This window comes from Ochotona princeps, chromosome 9, assembly GCF_030435755.1.
Source record: "Ochotona princeps isolate mOchPri1 chromosome 9, mOchPri1.hap1, whole genome shotgun sequence".
Classification (NCBI taxonomy): Eukaryota; Metazoa; Chordata; class Mammalia; order Lagomorpha; family Ochotonidae; genus Ochotona; species Ochotona princeps.
In genome coordinates, this window is record NC_080840.1 from 42,569,034 (window position 1) to 42,577,616 (window position 8,583).

Consider the following 8,583-nt stretch of genomic DNA (forward strand, 5'->3'; position numbering starts at 1 on the left):
GTACATGATATTCTTGTAAGATTGGGAGGAAACTGTGATTTTCATATCTGCTTGATGAAGGTTATACATAATCTGGTGTAATACCTTCAAGTTGGTATTTCCTTGAGATTGAAACTCTTCTGCTGCCTGTGGGGACTCTGATTTGGGGGAGAAGAGAAAGTGAGGGGCCCTACAGAGAACAGAACTTGCTGTGTTTACCTTGTGGGTCTATGTAGTGGGCCAATGGAAGGTGAAGAGACCAATTACTTTCTGACACTGTAGAGTGGGATACAAATAATCATTGCATGAGTTGTCTAGTGTCCAGCTGCAACAAAGCGAGTTAGTTCTAGCATTGGAGTCCCCTGGGTATCATCTCTGGTTAGGCATTTTACATCATTCTTAAAGGCATTTCTAACTAGTCTGAGTTAGCACAGCATAAAATGCAACATGGTTCTGCATGGAGTCTTCTGGCTTTTAGTCTTTCAAGCCTTAACAAGAAAAGTTACTTAAGGAGAAGATTAGTAGTTAATTATTCTCATAATTTTAAAATATACATTGATGGCAGATATGACACTTATTTAAAAGAAAAAAAAAGCACACATAACAACCACCACCAAATGGAGCCCAACTGAAAGGAAATTTTAAAAAGAGAAACCAGAGTTTCCTTATATTACGTGGAAATGGGCCAATTGAGGTTTTAAGCCAAATGATGAATAACAGTATTGTGGCATTTCATGTAAACATTCTGTTGTTTAATGCTTCTTATTTCCTAATTTAGAAAGGCAACCATATCCAGGAATTCTCATTTTGTGGTGTTGAATGAGAAATCTTTATGTGTTCTCAGGATTCAGTTTAAGGCGAGAGGAAATGTGTTTCAGGCATTTTCCTTGAGCGTTCTCCTTCTGGGCAGGAAGTGGGCAGTGTTAAATGGAAATAGGGCTGTCAGATGGGAGGAAAACCTAATGGTGTGCAAAATACCCACCGCTCCTGCCTGGTGTGTTTTGCCCCTTGGTGTTTGTATCTTAGAAACTAAATCCCAGCCAGGTGGTATTATATACCAGGAAGAAAGCACATCAGATTCCAGCTGAGGGTGGTTAGGGAGTCACTTGTGTACATAGAGCCCTCGTGACTGAAACAGGAATTGCAGAAGCAGCTTTCTTAGGCAAAAATGAAATAATTGTATCCAGAGGAGGTAGCATTGGTTAGCAGTCAAGTTTTGCTTCTTTCTTATTGGGTGTCTTAAGGAAAAGCTCATCTTAATTTTTGCATCTTTATAGTGGACATCATGACATGAAAACTTCTGCTAACACTACAATAACATAATTTATTGGAAATATTGTTAAATTCTCAAAAAATTGTATGAATTAAAAAAACAGTGATATTAAAACAATTCTAGCTAAAAATGCCTTTCTGTTTTTTTGTGGTAAGGATGTCCATTTTTGTGAATAATTCCATATAAATTGAGATCTCTAAAAATAATACAGCTGCCAAGTAGTGTAGCTTGAGTGTTGTATTTGCATTTCTTTTCATTCTTAATTTTATATTTTTCTTAAATTCTATTTTTCCTTTATTGCTATAAAACACAACTACTTATTAAATACATAATTTTAATTGTCATATGCAAGAAGTATATGGTTCTTCGTGGGACACAAATAAATGATAAAACACAACTCTGATCTTCATACACCTTACATTGTTCAGATCATCTTGGAAAGATGCATTTTTCGTGTCATAAAACTTATTTAGAATTTTCTAGCTGTGCTTCCGGAAGTCATTCTCTGTGTAGTGCGCAAAATCGATCACTGTGTGGGTATCAACAAGGATTTGCAATCTAACAGTTTTCATCAGATAACATAATGTGTTTCTTAGAAAGGAAGTTCAAAAGGACCAATTCAGTTAGATTGCTGACCTTGACCTCCTGCGGCCAAAAATCCTGTTTCCCTGTGTTTTTAAAGGAAACACGTTTAAGAAAAGCTCCCCATCCCAGATCCAGTGGTTTTCCTTAAAGCCTGTTTGGAGAGACAACAATGGGATTCTGGGAGAGATCTGACATAAGAAGCTTCATCTGATCTCTCTCAAGAGAGAGAAGTGTTTGTTTACTCTGCCCAGAGCACTATATTCCTATGCATGTGCTATTATTAGAGTCCTTTGAAGTGGAAAAGTCATATGTCATAGACCTCTCTGTGATTAGACACGTTAGGGTTGTTTTTCCTTTATGCACGTGGAGTAGATGGAAAAGGAGAAACACCTGCTTGTTGAAAATGAATTCTGCGAAATGAAAGAGCAGAACTTTGCAAAGTTTGGTTTTCTATTTGGTGTTTCATTTGCTTATCCCATGGTGTTTTTCAGGTGTTTTTAGATAGACAATGTAAAACTCAGAAACTTAGGAAACTGTAAGGTATCTGGAAACTATGCTGGAATAATTGTGAATTGGGATAAATGCCAATTAATTGGGAAAAGTACATGTATTGTGGACAACAATTGACACACACCATAGAAAGTGCTTCCAGAACATAGGCATTGAAAAATCAAAATATTTAAAAAATTTATTTGGCTCAAGCATCGCTTCTTTATTTTTTTGTGTAGTCATTTGAGAGAGGAAGGAAGAGAGCATGTGTACTAGTGCTGCCTGTTGTGAGAACTAGCTGAATGCCGGCAGCAGTCAGGGCTGAACTGGAGCCAAAGCTAGGCAATTCAGGTCTACCTTTTATGTGGCAGCAATCCAACTACCTGAATCATTGTTGTTGCCCCCAAGGTCTGCCTTAGCAAGCAGCTGGAGTCAGGAGCCAGAGCTGGGCATCAGAGCCAGGTCCTCTGACATGGAATGCTAGTGTCTTCACTGGTGTCACAACCATCAGCTGGAATGCCTGCCCTCAATGAGCATCCAAGTTACATGTGTTTTATATACTTTTCAGCATCTGATCGAAAGTGAAGTGTGAGATGGAAGAACACAAGATGATATGCTATTGAAGCTGTGGGTCAATCCTGTTTGTACTTACTAGGGGATAAAATGTTACATGAGGAAATCATGGAAGCAAACATCAGAGAAAAGTAATTTAAAAATAATGAAAGTTGGGAGCCGGCACAGTAGCATAATAGGCTAAGCCAATGTCACAGGCATTCCATGTGGGTGTCAGTTCATGTCCCAGCTGCTCCACTTCCAATCCAACTCTTTGCTTGTTGCCTGGAAAGGTGGAGGATGGCTCAAGTCTTTAAGCAGTCCTGCACCCATGTGGGAGACCCAGAAGAAGCTCCTGCCTCCTGGCTTTAGATTGGTTCAGTTCTAGTCATTGTGGCCATTTGGGGAGTGAACCAGTGAAAAGAATATCTGTCTCTCTGTGTCTCTACTTCTCTCTCTGTAAAATTTGCCTTTAAAATAAAAATAAAATAATTCTTTAAAAAATTATCAAAGGGGTGTAGATATTGTGGTGCAGGGTTATGTTGTACCTTAGGGTGCCCACATCCCTTGGAGTCCCTCATTTGAGTCCTGGTTGCTTTGCTTCTTATCCAGCTTTCTGCTAAGGCACCTGGGAGATAGCAACAATAGCACAAATGCTTGGGTCCCTGCCATCCATGTTGGACAGTCAGATGGATAGTCAGGCTCCTGATGTTGGTCTGGTACGACCCAGGATGTGATGGGCATTTGGGGACTGAATCCACATGTGAAAGATTTCTACCCCCGCCTGCCCACTGCCTTTCAAATACATACTTAAAAAAAAAAGACCCAGCCTGATGGTTCAATAGCTAAAATCCTCACCTTGCAAGCACTGGAATCCCACTTATGTGCCCGTTGGTGTTCTGGCTGCTCCAGTTCCAATCCAGCTTCTTGGTTGTGGCCTGGGAAAGCAGGAGAGGATGGCCCAAAGCCTTAGCACCCTGCACGCACATGGGAGACCTGGAGGAGGTTCGTGTCTTCCCAATAAAAATAAATTAATCCTAACAAACAACAAACAAAAGAACAACAACAACAAAAAGTAAATGACAATGCATTCCACATTAACTTCTGCTTCCAGAAAAGTGGAATAGACATTCTTTGTTTGATTTCTGGTATGAACCGCAGCTAAACATGATGAACATTATATGTAAAACTAATGTTAGAAGACCCTGAAATATAGAGAACTTGAGGGGTTGCTGGGAGGTTTAGAGTGTTGGTCTTTGTGTAATTCCACATATTCCAGATCTGTCAGAGCAACTGGCTACATGGACATGCCAACAAATGCAGACTGAAAAATCCTTGAGGACATTTGGCCTTTCTAGCCAAAGGATCAAGGAAATGGCACACAAACATACTTTTGTTCTTAAATATTTATTTACTTATTTGAAAGACAGAGATGGAGAGGGGAAAGACTGAGAGAGAGACACTTGCATCTACTGGTTCACTTCCCAAATGGCTACAAAGGCAGAGGCTAGGCCAGGCTGAAGCAACTTATCCTCTTCTCCCTTGTGGGTGGCAGGGGCCCAAGGGAGCTATTTCTGTTGCCCTCCCAGGAACATCAGCAAGCGGCTGAACCAGAAGTAGAGTAGCCATGAATCGAACTGACACTCCTGTAGTTGATGCTGGCAGCACAGGTGGTAGCAGCCCCTAGTATACTTTCAGGTAATATTTCTTCTGGCCAAATGTGCTAGGGGTAAAAATGTAAACCTATAATTTTATCTCCCTTCTCCACTACCTTCCAGCAAAGTTCTAGAGTGCTGGAATCAGATGCCTTGTGTGGTTTCCATGAAGTCTAACAACATAGTAGGAAGTTTTTACTTTTACCCTGATTTGTCAAGGAGACTCCAGGGAATGGCTGGATTCCACCTCCCTCCCCTTCTGGTGTGATGTCAGAGAAACCAAGGGAAAGTCAGGCTTTTCATCACTGACAAACGCCAATGAGGTCATCCATCATCACCGTGTCAAAGATGACCATACGGGCAGCAGTAATGAGGATCTCATTCCCTTGGGTGTCGACAGAGACCAGGTGGGAAATCTGGTGGTTATGGGGGAATACATTTCCAACAAAAATGATGTCAAGGTATGCCTGCTAAAGCACAAGATATGACTCCCATAATAAAATATCTCAAAACTCCAGAGCTCTCTTGAATATCATCTTCATAACAGAATCAGGAAATTTCAATTGAAATGGAAACAGACCATCAAACAGAAGTAAATGCTGACATATGGGTATTAGAATTGTCCAGTGAAAGTTTTAAAGCATCGATCACAGCTATGAACAGTTACAAACACAGCCAAAACAAATAAACAAGTAAAAAATTTCAACAAAAAAGTGAAAAATTTTCGGAAAAAGAGGAGTAGGGAAAAATCTCAACTTGATAAACTGATCGCTAGAATGATTGTGATGGACAAAGGTTGAGCACTTAACTCTGGGAAGAAGCAAAGAATGTCTATTCTCATCCCTTCTCTTCAACATAGTAGTGGGGATTTTAGCTAGAGAAATAAGAGAAGAAAAAGAAAGAAAAGGCATACACATTAGCCATCACATGGTCCATGATGTGATTATAAAGACAGGCCTAACCTATCTATCCCCCGTCCTCAAACAAACAAAAACACAAAAACTCTGCTAGACCTAATATATAAATTAAGGTGGTTTGCTGGATTAGAATCAACATAAAAATCAATTGCATTTTTATAGTAGCAGTAAATGTAGAAAACTCAGAATTAATGATATAATACCATTAATAATTGCTAAAAACAGAAAAGAAGAAAGAAACATTTTGATGTAAATTTAATATGCAGGCATGCACAGAATATGTGTGCTTAAAATTGTGAAATTGTGACTTAAAAACATCAAAGATACAGATAATGGAGAGACATTCTATGTTCATGGATTAGAAGACTCAATCTGGGAAAAAAAGAGAAATGTTCTCAAAGTGATGATACATAAATTAAAAACAACTCATGTTATTGTTATAGTAAGAAATTTTGTAGTTATAAAAGGATTTTTTTAAAAAAGAGGTCTTTTTTTTTTTATTGGAAAGGCAGATACACAGAGAGAAGAAGACACAGAGGGAAAGATGTTGTGTCTGCTGATTCACTCCCGATGTAACTGCAATGGCCTCAATTGAGCTGATCTCAGCTAGGAGCCAGAAGCTTCTTCTGGGTCTCCCACATGGAGGCAGGATCCCAAGACTTTGGGCCATCCTTGACTATTTTCTCAGACCACAAGCAGGAAGCTGGATGGTAAGTGGAGCAGCCAGGGCTTGACCCGGCACCCATATGGCATCTCTGATGGGTGTAAGATGAGGATTTAGCCATTAGACTGTTGTGCTGGGCCCAAAAAGATTATTTTACTGGAAAAATATTGGAGCAAAAATAATTAAAATAACTTTGAAGAAGAAAACATGAGGAATTCACTCTACATGACAATTTCTGTTTTTAAGAAGTACTACATGCTCTGTGTTTATGTATTTTTTTTAAGATTTGTTTATTTTACTTGTAAGGCAGTGTTACACACAGAGAGAAAGAGAGAGAAAGATGGAGACAGAGATTCCATTAGCTGGTTCGCTCAAATGGTCTCAACAGCCTGCGCTGCACCAGTCCAAAGCTGGGAGTCAGGAGCTTCCTCTAGTTCTCTCACATGAGTGCAGGGTCCCAAGGCCTTGAGTTACTCTCCAGTGCTTTCTCAGGCTATTAGCAGGGAGCTGGATCAGAAGTGGAGCAGCCAAGACTAAAACCTGCACCCATAGAGGATTCCTACACCACAAATGGAGGATTAGCATGCACCACCACCACCACACTGGCCCAGCTCTATATAATTTCAAGACTTACTATCCAGCTACAGTAATCAAGATTATGTGCTACCAGCAAAGGCATACACTCAAAAATTAATATAATGAAGTAGTAGCCAGAAATATCTCATAGAAGTTTCAGTGGAGGAAAGGTAGTCTTTTAAGACATGGTACTATATAGTTGTTTAATCACAATTTATTTATTTATTTTTTTAATGAACCTCGTTCTAACGTCTCATTTTAAAATGAACTGCTGGGGCTAATGTTTGGCCTCACAGCTAAGAAGCAGGTTAAGGTGCCTGTTTCCTAAGTCAGAGTAGTTGGACGTGAGTTCTGGCTCTGGCCCGTTGATTCCAGCTTCCTGTAAATGCAGACTTTGTGAAGCAACAGATAATGGCTCAAATAACTGCGTCCTTGCTGTCCACATGGAAATCTGAGTTGATTTTCAGCTCCTGACTTTAGCCTAGTTCAGCCTGAGTCATGCAGGAATTTGGGAAGTGAACCAAGGCACGTGAGCTCTCTCAGTGTCTGTCTCTGCTTCTGTGCCTTTCAAATAAAACAAATCCAAAAGTTAACTAGAGATTTGCGAGTCAAATACATATCAAATATGGAAGTATATCATTTTAAGAAGATAACAGAAGAAAATCTTGCCATCCTAGTGTTATGAAGAATTATTGGACATGATAATGAAAGTACCGTCCACAAAAGAAAACTGGATTTCAGAACAAAAGAAAGTCTCTTCTGCAGAAGACTCTGCTAAGGGAATGAAAAGAGAGACTAGAGACTGGGAGAAAATGTTTCACACCATGTAGGCAGTAAGCACTCCCAGAGAAGCCTCAAAGTCCAACAGGAAAATTAATTTCTTTAGAAAGTGGGCAAAAGACCATGAAGAGATTACCAAAGATATGCAAATGTTGAATAAGCACATAAATAGATGCTCCAAAAGAAAGAAAGAGAAAGAAAAGATGGAAGGAAGGAAGAACAGAAGGAGGAAAGAAAGGCCCAGTGTAACTCAATGCTAAATCCTCACCTTGCATGTAGTGGGATTCCACGTGGGCACCGGTTCATGTCCCGGCTGCTCCACTTCCTATCTAGTTCCCTGCTTGTGGCCTGGGAAAGTAGTTGAGGATGGCCCAAAGCCTTGGGACCCCGCATCTGCGTGGGAGACCTAGAAGAAGCTCCCATCTTTTGGCTTCGGATCAGTCACTTGGGGAGTGAACCAGTGGATGGAGCATCTTTCTCTCTTTCTCTCTGTAAATGTGCCTTTCAAATAAAAATAAATAAATCTTTAACAAAAAAGAAGAAGGAATTAAATGTTTGTATCATTCTGGTTAAAATTTAGATATACCACAGGTAGGTTTATGATTGAAATATAAGATGGGCCTGGCATGATAGCTTAGTTGCTGGATCCTCACTTTGCAAGTGCCCGGGATTCCATATGGGGGCTGGTTCATGTCTTGGCTGCTCCACTTCCCATCCAGCTACCTGCTTGTGGCCTAGGAAAGCAGAGGAAGATGGCCCAAAGCCTTGGGACCCCGTAGACCCTTGAGACCCAGAGGAAGTTCCTGGCTCCTGGCTTCAAATTGGCTTAGCTCTGGCTCTTTGGCTACTTGAAGAGTGAATGGTAGCTGGATCTTTCTCTCCATCTCTCTCTCTCTCTGTATTTGCCTTTCCAGTAAAAATAAAACTTTTATATATATTTGAACAAATTTATATATAAATATATATATATATATAAAATGTTCATCATTGGAAAATGTATTAATATTATTCATTACATTAAAATTTTAAGGCAAAACTACAACACAAAACAGAATATTATATTTAGGAACCAGTTGTAATCCCTTTTCTAAAATTACCTTGGAAAGAAGCACA